The sequence below is a fragment of the Malaclemys terrapin genome, chromosome 3 (assembly GCF_027887155.1).
Source record: "Malaclemys terrapin pileata isolate rMalTer1 chromosome 3, rMalTer1.hap1, whole genome shotgun sequence".
NCBI lineage: Eukaryota > Metazoa > Chordata > Testudines > Emydidae > Malaclemys > Malaclemys terrapin.
The window spans coordinates 139,531,793-139,552,037 of NC_071507.1; the positions used below are offsets into that span (position 1 = coordinate 139,531,793).

General features: G+C 40.5%; 1 protein-coding gene across 1 annotated transcript in view; it reads left to right on the plus strand.

Moving 5' to 3' along the window:
- BACH2 (BTB domain and CNC homolog 2) overlaps positions 1–20,245 on the plus strand; it is a 255,426-nt gene that overhangs the window by 102,624 nt on the left and 132,557 nt on the right. The window contains exon 2 of the mRNA XM_054023809.1: positions 18,195–18,317. The gene's annotated coding sequence lies outside the window, so the exon portion shown is untranslated. The remainder of the gene's footprint in view (positions 1–18,194; positions 18,318–20,245) is intronic.

Consider the following 20,245-nt stretch of genomic DNA (forward strand, 5'->3'; position numbering starts at 1 on the left):
AATGTTAAGTATTCTGGATTTTTTTTTTCAACAGCAAACATATAATATTTTAACAAAACAAGCATATGTCCCTCGCTTCTCACATTTATCTCCAGACTTCTTCTCCTTGTCCAGATCTATTCCGCCCCCAACCATCTTCTATTCATTGAACTTCTTGAAACTTTCCACTTTTAGAGAGAAGTAAGGGATTGACTCTGTGTACACAGATTTTAAGTGAAACAATAGAGTTGAGGTCTGTTATTTCTCACCTCTATATATTATTTATTTATTTAAAAACATTTTTGCTGTTAACAAGCATGTTACCTCTGGAAACACAAATCCACAGTTTGAGAACTGCAAAACTAGGTATCTTCTAGACTGAGCACTGAGTCCCATTGGGTAGATAGAAAGATTAACCTAAATAATCTATACAAAGCCACTGGAACCCCATAAGATTGGGTCCCTAACCCGTGAACTATTGGAACTCATGTACAAAACTTTTCTTAAACATTACATGAATATATTGTCTCATACTATAGAATTAGAATTTATAATCCTATACCATGATGAGCTATCTTTGAGGTATAATGTATCTTAATTAAAACCATCTTTAGATGGGTTTTTTTGCTCAAAAAGCATTTTTATCAAAAAAATCAGATTTAAATAAAAAAATCAGATTTTTAAAAAAATCATTGATATTTATCCACCCTGCCTCAGATACTAACAAATAAGGTGGATTTGTATTTTTCTCGTTTTTAATAATCTATGACAGTGTTGGGCAACCTGCGGCCCATCAGGGTAATCCGCTGGCGGGCTAGGAGACAGTGTTTACATTGACCGCCCGCAGGCACGGCTGCCCGCAGCTCCCAGTGACTGCGGTTTGCCGTAACCGCAGCCACTGGGAGCTGCGGGCGGCCATTCCTGCGGGCGATCAATGTAAACACTGTCTCGTGGCCTGCCAGTGGATTACCCTGACAGGTTGCAGGTTGCCCACCACTGATCTAAGATGACATGAGTGGTGTAGGTAAAGAAATGTTAGCTTACACTATATCAGGGGTTCTCAAACTGGGGGTTGCGAGGTTATTAGATGGGGGGGTCGTGAGTTGTCAGCCTCCTCCCCAAACCCTGCTTTGCATCCAGCATTTATAATGGTGTTAAATATATACAAACTTTTTTTTTAATTTATAAGGGGGGGGGGCGGGTCGCACTCAGAGACTTGCTGCGTGAAAAGGGTTACCAGTACAAAAGTTTGAGAACCACTGCACTATATGATTCTTAAATTGACAGTGTTCCTTTAGGCATTTGTATAGATTGGATGCAAACTGAAAGGCTTAATTTGAAATGATAAAGAATTATGTGAATGTACTATGTCCAATGACTGACTTGCTTGCCAGAGTCTGAGGGTGGGGCAGAATAAAAACATGTCTTAATTATAGAGTGTCTCTGTCTGTTTTCACAGCTGCACCATTAGTGAAATATGCAATAGACATCAAAATTCCACTGTGCATGGTTTGTATGTGCTGCACCTGCCAGTCCCACGATCTTAGTGCTAATTGGGGATAGGTGTGTGTATGGGGCTGGGGTGTGTGCTCAGACACACAAGCAATGTAGGAGGACTACATGAGGTTTATCCTGTTGGAAATAAATTAGTATAGTGTACCATGAAAATGATGTGTAAGTGCATACAGAACACAGGATTACCTTCTGTCTCCTTTCTTTATCATAGATAATTGTAGCAACATGGGAAAGAGATTTATACTGTGCTCATTTGAAGCTGACCAAGCAATTTAGAAGAGATGAAATATGGATTTATTTCTGGAGAGAAGAATGTTCTCCTGCTAAAATGCCATTAATTGCTTTATTATTTAAGGCACAAATTATAGTCTGCAATTATTTAGTCTTTTTTTTAATTACATCAATACAGTTGATGTAATTTACCATAGACAGATTTTTCTGTCAGAAAGAGAATGATGTACCTGCTAAGGAAATAAATTAACTGAAACCAGCTGATCTTTTGATTCTGTCTATATTGACACATATATATATTATTTATTTAATTTTAAAAAAATTAAACAGGATTTGCTTAAATAAATTAAGGCATTGCTCAGAAACTATTGCTATGTTCTTTTGTGTTACTCAGTAAATAGCATCTGTCACTTATATTGCAGTAGCACCCAAATGCCCCAGTCATGATCAGGGCCCCAATGTGCTGAGTCCTGTAAAACCCAAGTGAAGACAAGTCCTTAACTGGAAGAGCTTACAATTTAATGATAGACAGACAGATCCACTGGCTGGGGAGCCAGTAATTTCAGGATCCAGTTCAAAATTCTGCTTCTCAACCCTGCTTTTATTTTTAAAATCCTTTATAGCCTTGATGTAAGCTCCTTCTTGAGTATGGTCTCTGTCTTCTGAGCCCTTCTCCTTCCACTTGTCTTATATCAGTCTCTTTACTGTATCTTCTCAATCTCATCACCTTCTCTTCTGCAGTTCCCATTGTTCCAAGTAACATTCCTGTATTTCTCTGCCCCAGGGGTTCTCTGTCACATTCAAATGTCATCTTAAACTATATCTTTTCTCCCTCGCCTGTGTCTCTTTATTTTTCTGTGTTATTAGCCTAACAACTGCCTGCTTTAATTTGTTCACCTGAAAGGGCCAAACATAAGTTGACGCCTGAAAAATATGCCCTTGCACATACCACACTTGATAATGCAAGGATAATTATTCATTTTGTGTGTACCAAACCATCTGGTGTGTGGATGCAGCTTTGCTGTTAACTCAGAGCTGAATTAAGAAAATTTGGGGCCCCTCATAGCCCAACCCCCCTACCGGATTGCCTCACCCATCCTTGAGGTGAAAGCACATTTCAGGGTTAAGATGAATAAGTTGTCACATGCCTCTTGGAATTATTTCTGTCATTGATTATGTTCACCTCACATTTTCAAGATTTTTTTTTGTCCACGAGGGCTAGAAAAATATATATTTGTAAATGGAAGCTAAGATTCAAATCTCATCACGTCACTCCAAGAGCTGGGTCATTAGACACTGGCCTATGTTGTGTATGCTTTAATCCAGCCCTTTGAAATTGCCCTTACATCACTCTTTGACTATACCAGGGATTGGCAATCTTTGGCACGTGGTCCATCAGCAGATTTCCCTGACAGGCCACGTGCCAAAGGTCCCTCAGCCCGCGCTGTTTCCTGCAGCCCCCATTGGCCTGGAACGCTGAACCGCGGCCAGTGGGAGCTGCAATTGTCCAAACCTGCAGACGCTGCAAGTAAACAAACCATCCTGACCCACCAGCAGATTTCCCTGATGGGCCGCGTGCCAAAGGTTGCTGATCCCTGGGCTATACCATAAACATATACTGATCGTTAACTTGAATTCAATCCTGAAAAGCATTTTGGGCAATAGTTTGTATTAGGGACACCTTGTATGTTAGGTATATTACAATAGAGGCCTATATATGCATACTATTTGGCTATCATCCATTTGTTGGTAATAGTGTATGAACTGAGGTAAACTAGTTGTTCTGGATTCTAGTTGCATTCCAAGGGAAAGGGTTAAGAATGCAGCATCTTTATTTTTAGTTTTCTATAGGTGTATTTCATTCCGATTTGAAAGAGCTGTATTTCTTGTATTTTTCTGAATACACAGAGATAGGAATGGTCTTGAGAATAGAAAATTGACAATTGAGCCATTGTTCCCTGCTCATTCTTAGGTCTGTATGATGGTACTATATCAGTTGGTATCCATTGCCCTAGTAAGATTGTTGAATTACCGGTGACCTCGTGTCAGTTATGTTTCCATTGTTGGGGAAAATAATAGCTTTTAGTAGACTACTTCTGTTGCATATTTATGTGGATGGCGTCTGGTAGGGGTCAAGCTTTGAAGAGAGAACCTGTAAAAATGAGATTGTTAGGAAGCAGTGAGAGAGTAGATGGGGTAAGCTACACATAAGAGTGAGGGAGATGTCTGTGAAGGAAACTGCATGAGAATAGGGAGCATCTGAAAAAGACATGGGGAGGCTGAAAGAAATAGTTTCAAAGATCATCAAACTTTTAAAAAGAAAATCCATGCAACACTATGTGTTTCTTGCCTGCTCTGTTTTACTTCATTCATTGTTGTCTGGGTTGTTTTTTCTCTTTCCCTCTCCTTATTCAGAACATGACCTTCTAAAATGAGTCCTTGTGGCTTGAGAGCACTTTCCCAAAATCTACTCTCTATATGTGTCTTGCAACACTCATGCACTGTTCCTTTTGGCTGAACTCCCAGTCCAAAAATACGCCCCCTCCATGCAGTTTTCAGTTGTGTTGGCAAGTGAAGAGTTTATTTTGATGTGGTATCATTTCTATCATTTTGTATATTTCAATTATTGCAGTTTATCTATTTTTAACCTGTTAGGGATCTAACTTCCTCAATCTCTTGTCATAACCTAAATCTCTGGAATCTAGTTTGCTGGCATTGCTCTGTTCCTGTGCATTGCACCCTTTCAGGAAGGATTATTATTCTTGCTTGATATGATAATTCAGTCAGCCGTACCTAGGAATGACATGACCTCCTTTGACTTGACTTGTATTACTTCAGAAATACCATTTAAACAGCACCATATTTTTGATGCGACCACCACACTTACACATTGGTGTGGAGGGTTTACTCTGCGTGTGTGCGATAAAGCCCATATCTGTTTCCCTGGTCAATATGCTGCAGCACCTTTTCTATTTAAAAGAGATTCCTCATTTTATTCTGTTCTCCAAGTTCCATTATTTGCCTCTTTTTCCCCCACAATACAGACGAAGATCTATTCTAATCCTGTCTGATGATTATATACATCCCTGTGGTGTGTGTTGGAAAAACGAAGCTTGGTTTTGGCAGACCTTTTATATTTTTGGCTTGATGCACTCTAGACAGCAGCTCTTGCACCAATATTGAAGTACATGCTATCTTGTCACTGTTCTTGATTTCAGCCTCCTGTCTTGCAGTCGTGGCTGGGAAAGCTGGGGCCATGCTTGTCTGGGACACCAAGAAAGGAAACCCTTCTAAATTGTAGATTGTGCTCCAACTGAGCACTAGAGTCACATGTATGCATTTCTAAGTGCCTTTCTCTGTGAAACCTAAACTTACCTGGAAGTCCTGAAAACTTGGATATAAAGCTAAAGAATGAAGCATAGTGCTCACTGGGAGCATGGATTGCAGCTTTTCTGTTGCATTTGAGACCATAGTCGATACGTCTGTCAAGATAGTTTTTTGTTGTTGCTATAATAAATGGTGTTAATCCTAAGATCTAGGTGCTTGTATACATAAAGCAAGAGAGGGTGCACATGTTGGGAGGGGGGATGGCTCAGAGGAAGAGAAAACAAAGGAACACAGGAATTGCTATATTGGGTCAGAAGCATGGTCCATCTAGTTGCAGTATACTAGTGGTCCCCAAACTATGGGGCAGAACCCCCTAAGGGGGTGTATCGGAACATTCAGGAGAAGAGGGTGCACGGTAGGGCCTGGGCCAGACCCCATGTGGGGGCACAGATGGAATGCCACACTTCTAGCCCTTCTCTGGCACCAGACCAGCTCCTCTCCCATCCTGGTTTAGTCCTCAGTCCTGTTCTGCCTCCAGACCCAGCTCCACTCTGCCTCCAGCTCTGCCCCCAGACCAGCTCCACTGCCAGCCCCCATAGAGTGTAGGCAGGGAGTGGCATGCTTCCAGCTCCACTCCACCCTGTCCCCAGACCAGCTTCTCCCCCAACCCTGTTCAGCCCTCAGGCCAGCCCAGCTCCACTCTGCCCCCTGCTCTGCCCTCATTCCCTCTCCACCCGCAGACCAACTTTGCTTCTAGCCCCGATTTCTCCCCCATCCCCAGTTCCACCCCAGCTCCATCTTCAGCCCAAGCGCCGATGCTGAGGAAGCCTTGATTGTGCCGTAATGGAGGATGGGGTGTGGAAAGATTCCAGAAATGGTAAGGGGAGTGTGACTGGAAAAGTTTTGAGCACCACTGTAGTATACTCTCTATTCGAGGCCAGCTCTAGATGCTTCAGTGAAAGGTGCGAGAACCCCACACTTGGCAAGTGTGGTATAGTCAAATCTAGCTAGTAACTGGTAGCTATTTCTAAAATGTACTTAAAATAGCTTTTCCACACACTGCAGTGTTGCAGATTTAAATTCAGTATATTTAGACCTTCCAGGGCTAGAAACCGATGGTATTAGAAAGGAGACTTCCTGGCTTTCTACTGTATAAAGCTCTACGGTATTGAGTTTCCATAGTATAAAACTCCTTTTTTCAAGCTCCAAAGGGCCATAAAACATTGAACCTAAAGCCTGTCATTGTCCCCAGACTGAATGTTTCCCCTCTTAAGTTTTAGAACACATGTAGATTTTGGAGAAGAGAGGAACATATCTCTTAGTTTAATTTATTATCATCTGGGATCCCAGAAATCCATTTCCCACAGAAAAATGCAGAATTTGTGTTTTTACAGAGAAACTTTAGTTTTTACATTTTGTGAAAAAATAATCATATATTAACTACATTTTACTGGAAGTACCAATGTCACTTATGTAATGCGCGCAACCTCCCCCTCTTGTGGTTGACTTTTGAATGCGCTTTACATTTACAGCTTATCTGATCAGACTGGGGCCAGATTGGATAATCAGGAGGATTGACAAAAAGCTTTCTGTCCGTTATTTTAGGATGGGGTAGGGGACTCGGGTGGACAGCCCCACTGCTGTCAGCCCCAGGCGGCTGGTGGTTCGGTTAATATGGAGAGCTGGATAATGGAGGCTCGGTTAAACGGGGTTCTTCTGTATATCAATAAAACATGGTGTTCAACTGATACCTATATATTTTGGGGCTAGGGAAATTAAAGTTCAACGTTTCATTTTAATTGTGGAAAAACGGGGATTTTTATGGTTTGTTTTTTTATCAGAAAATTTTGGGGAGGGAGCGTTTTATCACAGAAAACTAGGATCCCTGATTATCATTCAGAATGCTGTAGTGCTTAGAAGCCAGCCAGGTCAAGGTCCCATTGTGCTATGCACTACATGAAACAATAATGACTGCCATAAGGTGCTTATAGGCTAATTTATGTGTTTCAAATGGCAATTGTCAGGAGCTACTCAGGATTTTAGAATGTTGGACTAAGGGGTGGGAGATGGACTGGTGAGAAGAGTGCACGCAAGGCAGCCAGGTGTGCAGTTATATAAATACCACCACCACTGCCACCTGTGGGGGGGGTGAATAAGTAGATACAAACACACACATCCTATGTGATGTTGACATTCGTCTACTATATTGCAGAGCTAAACAAAAAATTACATTTCCCAGGCATGGCTGACCACCTCACCTGCACTCTGCCCACTAATCAGTCTCTGCCAATACTACTCCTGATAGTTATCATTCTGACAACAAATTCATCGAAAACCTCTTAGAGAAATGTCCTCTCTTCTCAAAATATGGAATCCCTCTGCTCCACCCTTCCCACAAGCACGTGGGGACACACTCTCCTACCAGCATCTCATAGCTAAGGAAAGATAATATTCGGCCTTGGAGCAGGGAAAGGTTTAAGCTCTGATAATTAAGTACTGCAATCAGGAGCCTTGTGGATTAGAAGGTAAAGTATCTTAGCTTTTCAGTGAGACAGAAGCAGAGACAACACTTGGTCCTAGCCCTTGAGGGTACTAAGGAAGCGGACTTTGAAATTGAGATATGATTTACAGAAAAGTTATTTTAGGTAACTTTTAGAGATTGTAACATTTTTACAAGTTATCATTTTTATGTTGCTTTGAGGCATGTGTGCAGTTGGACCTCCTGCAATATAGGTGGAAGGTCAGAAAAAGAGTAATAATTAAATTATGGAAAATGCTCTAAAATATTCTTTAAAAAAGAAGTCTGAAATGTTGCATATGTACAATATGTGTTGGTATGATATGGTGTCAGGGTTTTATTGGCATTCTTTCAAATGACTTGCATAATTCATTTATGGATTTGCTGCTTATTAGTGGTATGGTCACCTAAAACTCATACCATTAAAGCCTTTATATCACACTACATTATCAGATGATATCTGAGTAAGAATATGTACTGTCTGAATCTGAATTCTTCCTATGTCATCAAATGTTGCTTAGGGCATGAACAAGGCTCCGCCATCCCTGTCTATCCTGCACTGCTTTTTCCATGTCCTTTAAATCCCATAAACTTTCCCTCTGAGTAGAGTTTGGCACAGGGACTCTTTCAGTTGGTCCTTTTTGAATGTTCCTCTAGTTGCCCAATGACACAGCTGCCATGGCAGATGCTCTGGCATCATTCTGGACACATGTCCCAGATACTTCTGTTGTCTCTTCTGGGTAACTGGCGGTAAGGGGTTGTTGAAGTCTGACAAATCACAGCATTTTTTATAAATCCAAAATTTGGGTGCAACATACAGGGAGACTTCATTGGTGTTGGAGTGCCTCTTCAGCTGAAGAATACTGCTGAGATTTGTTGAGATTTCACAGAATCCCAAAAATGGTTGAGTGTTGAGAGACTTAGGAATCAGGGGAAGAGGATTAAATGGCTTGTTTAATAGTTTTGAGCCTCTGATTTAAGTGCATAAATATTTTCCTTTTCCCCCCTACATCTTTCTATTATTTTTTGTTTGTGACGTGTATTTTATGGGAAAAGTGAATAAAAGTTTGTTTAAGAAATTTACAGGAGGAAATTTTCCATCTGTGGCATAATGGGCTCTTCAGAAATAAGAAACTAATTATTACCAATAATTACAGGTTGTTTGGTCAACTTTCTTCTGTATTATAGCAGTGGCATCTGCACAGTCTTTTAATAAGTTTTCTCTTGACGCAACCCTGAGGGTCTGACATGGACCTGTGATAGCCATCAACCTTACCTTCTAATGTTGGGGTGCAGCAGCCCTTTGAAACTGCTGCGTTTACATAGTGTAGCTCCCTCAGGTCCAGGAACAAGCCAACGGCATACAAATGATAATGGATCTTCTGCTTGGTTGTACTATATATTTGTTTTGGAGTAGTGCCTGGAGGCCCCAAGTGTGATTGGGGCCTTGGAGTGCTAGGCACTGTACAAATACAGAAACAGTCCCTGCCCCCAAGATCTTGCAGTTAAGAGTGGGAGAAAAGGAATATGATCTCCATTTTAGAGATGGGGAACTGAGACACAGCGTTTAAGTGCTTTGCCCAAGGTCACACAGGGAGTCCATAGCATGGCTAGGAATTGGAGTCCCAGGCCAGAGCCTTAACCACAGAATAGTTGTGCCTCACTATGGTTAGACTGACTTTTTCTGACATATTGTCTCTTTCCAGTTACACCTGAGAAGATTTGGGAACTTTGTCCAACGAGCAGTGAAGCTTTGATTATATACTGCTAAAGTTATTTTAAAAGTTAGCTTTTGATTTCCTTTTCAGTGTACCTGGAAGCGCTGTCAAAAAGCTACATCTGACCCAGGTTTTATTTCAAGGGGAGAGGTATCTCAGTAATAGTAGTAGATTGTCAGTCTACCTATACATAGCCATTTAGTGAATAGAGCAGTATGTGGAACTTTCTTTGATGTATACTTATGGAAGAAGAGTTCTATCATTCTTTAGTTTCATCTCTCGTCACTGCTCTCCTCTCCCAACATGTACAAGCCTTTGCTGTAAGCATTTCCCAACATGTGATCAGATCGGTAGCTACTTTGAATGATTTAAGCAGGTGTATGTTCCACCTGCACGTTTTTGTTTTCTATTAATAGCTGTGTCTTGATCCCATAACAGTCTCATTTTATATTTCTGCCTATTTGGTATTTCAAGAACGGTTTAGGAGAAGAGCTGTGTATCCATCTGTATGTCTACAGTGGGGTATAGGGCCAGTATTAGTGCAATGCAAGAGTTCATTGAAGAAAATGTAATGGCAGCATGACCTCATTTAAAAAAAATCTAATATGGATTTTTCCAAAAGAATAAGCAGATTGAGGAAATGGGCCTTGAGCCAGGCTATGTAATATTTTACCCTAACACAGCATCAGTCAAACTTCCAAGCTGGTTTAAAAGGCTGTTTGAGGCTTTTTGTGGTTTGTTGAGAGGGCCCTTTAATTATAAAAAAAAAAAAAAAAAGTTTGTGTACAGAACTAGCAAATGAACTCCTCCATCAGAAAGTAGGTCAGTCAGTGACCTCCCAGTAGTATGAAGCAGCAGTTTATAGTGTAACTGACAGCTCAGCAGCACTAAACCTCACTGTCTCCAGGAAACTTGTCATGACAAATGTAAACACATTATATCCTGTATTCCTCTTATTTATTTATTTTCATTGCCACACTAGAAACCACAAACTGTCGCTATGCATCCCCTTTCTTCACCCCTTCTAGTCTCCAGAGGGAAATGCCTTGTAACGTACCTAATAATTTTTATAAGCCTCTGTAATGAGCAAGGCATTCAAACAGGTTTTTTGACAACTGAAATTGAACTCTTTGGGTCAGACCTGAATAAAATCCAAACCAACATGTCCCTGATGGGGAAGAAACTTATGCGTAAGGTAGGAACTGAATTATAGGGGACCAAGTATCCTTGCCTTGCGTCCCCTCATGGGGCATGAGACTCTTGCTTACACCCATGCGATTTGTCTGTGCTTGTGTTGCTAACATCAGTAGCTATATTGCTAAGGAGATAACGTTTTTTTGTCACGATTCCCATTTTTTCCCTAGGAATTACCTTATTGAGTTTTCCTCATAGGTTTCCATGCAAATCTGCAGACAGTTTACTTTAAAATGGTGAGGGAATATATCTCCCCTTAATGTTACTTTAAATTCGTATTTTCATTTGCTGGGATGTGATAAGTCTCACAGTTTTAATTATTTTGCTTGGCTTACACCTATATTACTATGAAAATCTGAGTGGATTGAGGGGTCAAGAATGGATTGGGCCAATAAATTTGCGTGTTGGGATTTCTAGTTGCAGTATTGTGTTTCAGTAGGTGCAGTGTGTGTGTGTGGGGTGGGGTGAGACAGTTCTCTGAAAGCCATAGAGCTAATTCTTTCCCTTGGTTTGGAGTCAGGTTTGAGGTGAGTTAGTTGTGCTTGAAGTAGAAAATGATCTGGTTTAAATATTCTCCCTAAAATCATCATAAAAGTTCTATGAGTCACCAAGTGGTTGGCATCCTTGGGGATGTTTAACCACAGAGATCACAACACCAACAACAAATGGATGTTTATCTGGAGACAAGGTTAATGTATTAACTTTTCTTCTTAATAAACACTTTTAATATTTTTTTTTCTTGCGCTTCTCCAAATGCTGTCTAGTTTGTTGTTCACTTTCTGGTGCTGAGTGGCCCAGAAATGTACACAGAATTCTAGGTTCTCTTTCACCAGTGTCCTACAGGGAGGGATTTTTGCGATGTGATACCTCCAAAGCTCTAGGTGATACCTTTATTATGAGAGAACATCACCTGGAAGACTGGATTGTTATTGAACTGAGTCTTTAAGTCAACTTTTGCAGTGGAACAAAAATACATAGCCATGTGAAGTGTCTGACAATAACTGGTGATGTTAAGTCTAATAATTCTTTTGTGCCTTATCAGCGATTTTTAAATTAGTTACCTCTGTTTTTACACATCAGGTTAAAATAAAATTGCCTGACATTGCTCATGCCAAGAGTAGGGCTTGGGTGTGAGAGCAATCTGAGGACTACACTTGTTCATCCTTCTTAAAACCCAAACACTTTACCAAAACTGGAGGATTTTAATTAGGTTTGAACAGTGCAGCACAAATTCAACAGGAGGCTGGACAGATTTAATAGACCAACAAGGATAGCTTTTTATCTGGGTGCTTATGGCCAACTTCCTCACTGATGTGTCCTACATCATAATTAATGCTACATATAAATATAATACTTCATGCACAGGGACCCAACCTTTCCCTCACTTAGCTTTTTTCTCTGAAGCAGAAAGCCACTTCAGAATCATGGAGGTGGAGGGGATGGGGTTTTTTTAGGCCCTTCCCAATAGTTTCCACATGTAAAGCAGTACAGGTTAAGGTTCAGTTTTGGTTCAGCCCAGTTTGAACATCTCACAGTCCCTTTAAAGGTTAAGAAATGAAAGAGGTTTTTGAAGCCTCCACTCAGTTAAAAACAAAGAGTTTTTCCCCTCTCAAGTGCCGGAGAATGGCTCTATCAGAATGTCCAAATTAACCGCTTTCCTATTTGCTGGTGGGTGGAATGTCTCTCAACGGTACTGCTGATGACAGTGGTGACCTTTAAATTACACGAAGACAACTGTACAGCATAAATAGGGAAATTACCCACTTTCTTTTTAGCCATTGATGTCATTTGTCTTGGGAGTGAGGAAATTTTGATAAAACCGATGAGCGTTGCATTGTTTGGGTTATAGTAGAAACTGTAAGTTGAAAAAATGATACACAGGGAGTAATAATGCTGAATCCTATTCCCTTGTCTCATCTATAGGACTTTTGATTTTCAATATAAATATCAAATCTAGGCAATGTTTCACTATGTTTCACAGTATATTATCTGGTATGTTATCACCTTAAATACGAGTGGCATGAGGAATGCAGAATACGATCCAAATGTTCCCTTCTGATTCTGGAATCCAGGGCATGGGACTATAGAAGTGAATGTGTTCTTCGGGGGGTGCTCCTGACCCCGTGGAAACTGCTCTGAACATGGGGAGGATGTGGGGCTCTCGGGTCAACCAACTTCCTAGCAGATTCCCTCCTTCCCTCAACCTGCAGGCAGAGCAGCAAAGTTACTTCATACTTAGTCCCTAGTAATTTACTTGGTCTCCGCTCCCATGCTGATGAACCCCTGTCCCCATCACAAGCTTCAGTGACAGGCATCCCCTCCTCCTGCAGAAGTTGAGCTGTCAAAGGTGCGGGGTTGAGAGGAACAAACAATGGTACAAACAAGGGACCTATCCATGTAATGCACCTGGCTTCCAGTGGATCCCTCAGTACTCACAGGTAGAGTTGGGTTAAAAAAAAAAATTCAATTTCAGACTCTTTTGACAAAAACCAGACAAACATTCCACTAAAAATGTATGCAAAGATTCATCCCATTTGGAGTTTATCTTCCACCCCCCATCCCCCCCCCCCCCCCCCCCAGTGGCAATAAAGTGCACAGGAGAGTCAGGGCCCATAATTTGGCTAATCCCAGTAATTTTCAATGTAATAATTTAGATTTTCAACAGTAGGAAGAAAATTAATGTTACCATCTGTGTAGAACAGAAGAAAGTCCTAGCAAACTGCTGAAGTAGTCTAGTTAATACTTTGGCTGTCTTCTGTTTCAACCTCATGGCTTGATGGACTGGGCCCAGTGGTATAGTATATTCATGTGATGCATTCTAAGTATATAGAACTGTTTGGTAGTGCTGTTTTTTTCACTTGATTGCTTTGTGTTTAGAGAAGCAATCTAAGCTAATTGAGCATGGATTATATCATTTCAGTCAGCAGCACAGATAATGTCCAGCTTGCCCGCATGACGTAAATGTGTAATGCTTAGTAGTAGTCTCAGTGTCTCTGTTTCCATTAGATTTAGAAGAGTAATCAATTTCACTTGTCAGAATAAGGTCTCAGGTGGTGCAGAAATTCTTTACTGGAGCATATTCAGGTTGTGTACAAGTAGGAGTGGCTGTGTGTGTGTGCAAATCAACTTTATGCATGCATGCAATGCAATGCTAGTGTTTTGTGTAGTGCCAACGTGAAATCAAGTCTCAAAAACCAGGAGTTAGGGCTTCTACTACATTGCTAAAATAGTTTGATATGTAAGTTAACATTAACTTAAATAACGTTACATTTTTCAAGAAAAATGGGTATAGGCAAACTGTTTATGCAATGTGACCAAGTTAACAGGTCATTAAAAATCTCATTCCATTTAACATTTCATTAGTATGTAGCAGCAGTAGTTTGAACTCAAGATTGCACAGGCATCAGCTTTTGAAGAAATCTTACACAGATCACTGCTGCACCTGTTCAGCCATATGTTGAGCAAACCATTCCAGCAGTGGTGTGCAGTTTCTTGTATTAACCACTTAAATGTATTGTGAGCTGTCCATATGAATACCGGAAAGCAAAAATGAAAGTGTACGTACTGGCCTGATGTTGCAAATTAAACTTTTGAATTCTTAAATTCCCCAATAGCACATCCAGATTGCTTCCAGAAAATGTGGAACATCTTGGATTTTGAAAATTATCTGTGTTGCATTTATGTATGAGTAGACTGGTGGAGATGATTTGGATAATGAAGAGAATGATCACTTACCTATGTTATACTCTGGGATTAACTTCTTTTGCCATCATGGTTTTTCTACACACAGTACCCACCCTGAGTTTTTGGTTTGTTCGCCGCTTTAGGCTCCCTTGAATTTATTTTTGAATGTACTGAGGAGAAGAGCAGTTCAATGCAAAAAGTATTTAATCCTCAACTAAAGAAATCCATGTATGTAGTTCTCCTGGCATTGTTTTTCCTATCTTCTTTTGATGGCTTACTTTATTCGTGTTTGGAGCAAGTAGGAACTTTTAGGGCTTATCTCCACTACCGGTGGGATTGACGCTGCGGCGATTAATCCACCAGGGGTTGATTTAGCGGGTCTAGTGAGGACCTGCTAAATCGTCTGCCGATCACTCTCCCATCGACTCTGGTACTCCACCAGAAGGAGAAGAGTAAGAGGAGTTGACGGGAGAGTTTCTCACGTCGACCAGCGTGGTGTGGACCCCGCGGTAAGTAGATCTAAGCTATGTTGACTTGAGTTACGCTACTAATGTAACTCAAATTGCGTAGCTTAGATCGATTTTTTTTCCCCCCGTGGTGTAGACCTGCCCTTAGTTAGCATTTCAGCAGGTGAATACTTCTCAATGAGGAGGAATACATATCAATGAGGAGCAGCGTTACCTCGTTATTGAACCAAATGTGTGAACAAGACAGATTTATCCAGACATAAACAAGGCAGATTATTTATAATATGCTATGTGTGCTAGGTACTGATGAATCAGTTTCAACCACAGTCTTTTTTTTTTCCATATGGAACCTTACAGAAGTATTCACTTGTGATATCGCGTACAAACTAGACTGTGATTAGAAACAATAAAAGCCTTTGTTGTAAGCTTTATTTTTCCATTTAAAGTGGGTGGTTGGTTGGTTTCCATGGCCATGAACAGTTAATATAGAATATTTTTCACTGGTCAGGTCTAAATGTGCTGGGAGATAGAAGAGCATGAGCACCATGCAAGGTTATTTTTCATGGCTTTCTTCATTGTTTACATAGCACAGGCTTCTTGGAAGGTAGTAAAGAATTTTTTTTGAATTGAATCTTCATGAAAATAAGCACAGGTTTAACTGACAGGGGAGTAAGTTTCACAGGTCAACATGTTTTGTGAGCCCCAAATATTTGTGAAGCTTGAAAACAGGGCCGGCTCCAGGGTTTTGGCCGCCCCAAGCAGCCAAACAAAAACAAAAAAGCCGCGATCGCGATCTGCGTTGGCAATTCGGCGGGAGGTCCTTCGTTCCGAGCGGGAGTGAGGGACCATCCGTCGAATTGCCGACGAACAACTGGGCATGCCGCCCCAAGCACCTGCTTGGTAAGCTGGTGCCTAGAGCCGGCCCTTCTTGCAAATCCTCAAACTTTGCATGCTACACCCATCCCTAATGTTCACTGTGAGGTGGCTGACGAGAGAAAGTGTACTTTTTTTAACTAACAATTTATGACTCTGTCAACACATGACACAGTTTGTCAAAGCTTTCTGCAGCTGCTGCTGCTGCTGTGAATTAATTTTGAACATCAGTTGTGAGTGGCAAACATTTTCTGCAGTGTGAGCAACTTTTTGTACAGTGTGAGTTGTCAGAAGCTTGATGTCTATCTTAAAAAAAGGCGGAACAACTCATTGATTATTACAAAATGTATTATAGATAGAACGGCAGAAATATGAAGCACTTTTATTTCTTCCAGACCAATCAGTTAAGCCCTGACACTTGGGATTTGGGTTTTCCTCTCACAGTCAGCTAGTGTCTCATGTTAAGTAAGCAGGTCGGCTAGTGTTGTGGAACCTTGACTTTCAGACCCATAGTCCTAAAAGTGTCTGATGTAAACTTTATTTCTACACACCCAAGACAGCTAGATTAGACGGGGGTCAGCTTTATTCTTTTTGGAATCTGGAATTTGTCTATATTTATTGATCACTTGTTTTCAGTGCTATAGAAATGAAGGCCTTTGTTTTTGATTCAGCTAAAGGAGTAAGCAATCTTAATAAAAGTTCCTAGCTCATCAGATTCAGCTGCAAAAGTTAGAAAATACCTTTTGAACTAGGACATCACCTTCCCTTTTTTAAATGAGTATGGTATCTAAAGGTGGTAACTAAACCCCCTTTTTTAGAACTCTTACATAGGGTTAAACTTCCAAAAATTCATCTGAAGTCATATGCCCCAAGACCAGTATCTGCATGTGCATTGGGATCCAGTAATTCCTTTTTAAAAAGGACTTAAAACATTTAAGGAGTGCAGCCACAGACAAAATGGATGGGTGAAAAGCTAATATGGTAAAGGACTGTATTGTCTCCTCTTTCCTGGGCTCATTATGGTAGTAATGTTGTCAGGAGCAGTTCAGCAATAGGAGGTGATATGTTGCAGATGGAATAAGGGGCTTCACTACAGTCCAAGAAGGCCGGGGAACTAGAGGATGCCTGCCTGGCCTGGACTCAATATATTCCTGCCATGCAAGCCATATTAAGTCTGAGCAAGGAACAGTTTCGCTTCTTGGCCATCAGGAAGGAGAAACTGCACAGAATATAATGCTAGATACAGGCCATGCTGCAGAAAGAAAGAGAAATACAAACATGCTGCTCATGGCTCAGTAGTTGAAATGGGAGCTGAGGAGCAGGGATTCCCTAGGGGGGACCACATCATAGACAGCAGCAAAAGTCCCAGCAGTAGGCAAATGTTTTATCCTGTATATAGTATTAAAAGTCTGACACATTTGAGCAAAATGTTGCTGTATCAATGTAGCAAAGCCTCTTTTAAAATCTTGGTGTGAGTAGAAGTTCAGTGTAGGTTCACATCTGCTGAATCTTGTCAGGATTTTCAGTTTGAAATGTCTGATAAAATCATCCTTTGCTGCCTGCAACAGATTAGCACCCACTGTTAGCCTTTTTCTGCTGAGTCATGAAGCATCTCGGTATTGCTTGAATTCAGAGTTTCTACGGAAACAGCTTCAAGGACTATGATGCACCTCATGAATGAATACTGTGTCACTTCATGTTATTAATCACTGTGACTACCAGAAATTTGGTCAGTACCTGCTTTTCCAAAATTACAGGAAGAATGTCATGACTTAGAGATGGCCATGGGTTTTTTTTATTTCTTATTTTTTTGGCTTCTCAGTTTGAAAGTAGATTTGTTTTTGTAAATGTCAGTTTGATTGGTAATTCCATAGCAAGTCTCTTTTGTAAGAATTCACATTAATTTCACAAATAAGACCGAAAGCGATTATTCAGACATAAACTGACAAATTCAAATGGATTTAAATCAAGCAACAGTAGCCTCCCAACATGAGCATACATGTTTGCATTAATTTGACTAATCACTGAATTGCTAACACTCCTAATAATTAAAGAACATAACTGTAAAAAAAACCTTTCTGCCTTTTATCAACAATGGTACTTCTTTTTTCTCTTTGTTCAGTATATTTTAATCTAAACCCAAGTCATGAAATCCTGGCCCCACTGAAGTCAGTAGGAGTTTTGCCATTGACTGTAATAGAGTTTGCATTTCACCTCACTATTGTTTCAGAACATTCTAGGCAGAGCTGGCTGAAGAACATTAAAAACGTCTTGCTAATTTTTGACATTTAAATTTTTAATGTTGGAAAAAAATTCAACCTGCTCTACATGAAATGGTTACAAAATCGCAAATATTTTTCACAAAAAATTAATCGAAGTTTTTTAAATTCAAAGAATTTCAACTGTCTCCAGTTCTGAGCAGCCCTCCCCCACTCTCTCTATAAGCATTTACGTTCTTTACAACAGCAGATGCGAGGCTTGGTAGCTTGCTAGCTTCTTTGATGCATAAAATCCTTTATTTTTTGTTCCTGGGTGTAGTTAGATTTGTAGTTGTGTTTGTTGTAAAAGGAGGCTTGAGAATTTTATAAATTTCCCCATCAAGCTTCTTTTGCCCCAATGTGGTGAACAAAAAGACTACTAAATTTGCATATTTCTTACAAAAGATTTTGGTTTTGTTTCCGTTTCTAGGTATAACTATAGGTGTTTCTTACGGCAAAAAAGTTGAGCCACACAACATCCAGTTGGAGATAGTAAACTGCCTAAAGCAGCAATTTGTTTGCCTGAAAAGAGTTGCCAGGGGCTGTATGTTGGGTAAGTAATTTTGCACAAGTAGTATAAAGAGGTTTGTTTTTTGGAATCTCTCCTTACAGTTTTATAGTTCAATATGCTGTCTATTTAACTGTAGCATCTAGAGCACTTATCTAAGACTCATCCCTTGGAAACATTTCCAGAACTTTGCTGGCTAATTTTGAAGCTCCTGGATACAGTGGCAAAATATTGTTCTAGGAACAAGTGCATACACTTAAATTTAAAAAGAAATATAAAGAAAAATCCACGTGGATCTCTTTGCCCCTTGCCACCTCAGTGTGTTTGTCAGATAAATGACAATGGTGTTGTCTTCAATAGGTTGATCTTTTTGTATTTGTGTGTTTTGCAGCAGTATATTATAGTGTTCTCCACTGCAAACCCCTAATGCAGACGTGCTCCACAGGTGTAAACTGTGATTTGCTTTTCCAAACAATTCCTTCACTGGCAGATTTTTAAGTCCGGAAGGGACCATTAGATCATCTAGTCTGACCTCCTGTATGTTACAGGCCAGAATATTTCACCCAGTTATAAACGAGGGTTCTCCATTATTGATGCTGATGATGCATGAACCAAAAAGAACGTAGTTCCCCTTTCAGGTTTCAGGCTGAGTATATGGGTGTGGCAGTTACAAGCATATTTTGTCTTATAAACTCAGCAAAATTGCTCTGGAAATCATTAAGGCACCCACACACAAAAAATGGAACCACTTCCCAAAGCCATTTTTAAAGTCACTTTCCAAAGTAGAACCAATTTTGGTGTGGCTATGGCTTTAATTAAAAATACTTTCTCCTTTCCTATTTACATTGCCCTCCATTTTGTGATTATTGTGCATACAACACATATTCATAACTCTTTTACTACTACTTCGACTGTAAGTTCCTCAAAATGGTCTTGTAACAACAATTGTCTCCTCTCAGCTGAAGGGCAGGGGCGGGGTAAAGTGACCTAAGACGCGATCCTACCAAGTGTAACGCTCACATTTGAAGTTAAGCATGTGTTTTAAGTGCTTTGCTGGATTGGGCTGGAGCGCTCAGCCCTTACAAGGTAGACTCTTGTATCAAAAGTTTTAAATCCCAGCACAGTTCACTGGGTCCTTCATCCTCTTCAGGTAAATACATTGGATCAATTCAGTCTACTTTTTCTGGACTAAGTCTTTTTAAAAATAAAATCCTTTCTGCCCTGTGTAGACCAGGGATCAGCAACCTTTGGCACGCAGCCTGCCATGGTAAGGACCTTGGTGGTCCGGGCCGGTTTGTTTACCTGCCGCGTCTGCAGGTTTGGCCAATCGCGGCTCCCGCTGGCTGCGGTTCGCCGCTGCAGACCAATGGGGGCTGGAGGAAGCAGCGGCCAGGCGTGCCGCGTGCCAAAGGTTGCTGATCCCTGGTGTAGACAGTGGACACTTCATGTGAGAATAAAACTTGTCCTGATGAGCTTGACTAGAATTTCCCCTCTCCGGTTCTGCATTGGGCTGTGTCTGCCAGCTATCCCTCAGGCAGCCATTTCATTGGTGCTGTACATCTATAGAGCACTTTGGCAAAGCCATGCCAAGCCTGATTCTGTATCTGTGTGGAGGCAAGGTAGAAGAAGGACCCATTCATTGGTGTAATGGTGGAACATGTTGGCTGAGGCACCTTGACAGAGGAATAGAGTGGGAAAATGGTTTGTGGAAAATTATATTTAAAATAAAAACCTATCAAGATATGTACCTTTGACATTTGCTTATAAATTTTCTTGTCTATTTGAAGTGTAAGCTCTTCTGTCTTGTCCTGTTTGATGCTAAAGCATTTAAGAAAAGGATGCCTTGATCCTAAATGGCCCAGTCGGTTTCACCGCAATACAAATACTAAATAACTGTTATGATTGATTTTAAATAGAAGTTGGTTTAATGCTATTTTATATTTTTATTCTTATCTATTATTGTATTTCAGCCT